The sequence below is a fragment of the Falco cherrug genome, chromosome 4, assembly GCF_023634085.1.
Source record: "Falco cherrug isolate bFalChe1 chromosome 4, bFalChe1.pri, whole genome shotgun sequence".
In the NCBI taxonomy this organism is placed as follows: domain Eukaryota; kingdom Metazoa; phylum Chordata; class Aves; order Falconiformes; family Falconidae; genus Falco; species Falco cherrug.
Genome location: NC_073700.1, coordinates 33,324,084 through 33,325,355, shown reverse-complemented (window position 1 = coordinate 33,325,355; position 1,272 = coordinate 33,324,084).

The window sequence follows — 1,272 nt, the reverse complement described above, 5'->3', positions numbered from 1 at the left end:
TCACATCCGGCCGGGCTGCGCTCGGCCCCCGCGGCCCCGCCTCCGGCCCTGCTCGCCGACACCCCGCCCTCACGGGGAGCCGCTTCGGTGCCGCCGCTTCGGGCCTCTTCGGCCAGACGGCGCGCTGAGCCGAGCGGGCTTCGGACCGCTTCGGCAGCGCTCGGGTTTCTCCGTCGCGCAGGGAGGGCTTCGGGAGGGCTTCGGGCGCGCTCGGCACCGCTCACCTCCGAGCAGCAGCGGCCGCCATGCTTGTGCTACTAACCCAGTCCGGCAGTGGGGGCCTGCCTCCGGCTTCTCCGCCTCAGCACCGGGGAGGCCCCCAGGGTGACACCCCCTCCCCTTTTTTTTTTCTTCTTTAATCAGTCAGAGCCGTACTGAAACGTGATGTCATGTGCTGGCGCTGCGGAGGCAGCAGGCAGCCCCGTGCGGCGAGCAGGGCTGGTGGCGGCTGCAGGCCGCGGGGAGCAGCCCCCTCAGCGGGGAGGCCGCGCTGCCGTCTCCGCCGGCGCCCGGCCGTGGGTGCGAGTCAGGGCATCACCCCGCACCAGCCGCCTGCACCGCTCGCTGCTGGTGTACTGACCCGGCAGCCACCCTGTCGCATCGCGACAAACCCCTCTCAAAACAAAAAGCGGCCTTCTGACACCTTCCGGCAGAACCCTATAGCATCGACCCGCAACCTAATTCTTCACATCTCATGAAGCACGTTAATGCACAATTAGGTTTGCCCTACAGATGTACTGAGCTGACGTAACTCAAGTCACCGGAGACGACCCGCAGCGCTCCTGCTGTGCTGCTGTGGGTAGATGCTCATTTGCCCCAGGCAGCCATGGGACCGTCCATCTCACCCAGTGTGCCAGCACAGCGTGCAGCCAAAACGCTTCCCTTCATCGACGGATCTTCACTCTGCCCTCCCTGCTCCCGATGTGCTATGACATTAATTAACTGCTGGCAAGTTTTAGACCAGATCACTCCACAGTCATTCTTCACAAGATGGGACAGCCCACTGACTGTCAGGCTACACGGAGCCTTGCGTTTCTTTTTTCCCCAAGCAAACCAGTTATTTTCAGGAAATACTGAAGTAAAAGTCAAGCAGAGCAGGTGTGATCATCCCAGGAGTCTTTTTAATTTCTACAGTTAGTTCTTGCCATAATTCTACTTAGCAAAGAAGCTTCTGGTTGGACTGATGCACACAGCCACTATTCCCTTTGTTTGCACTGCCACCCATTCCTCAAAGAAAGTATGAGGAAGGGGCCCGTGCACATGCTGCTTCTG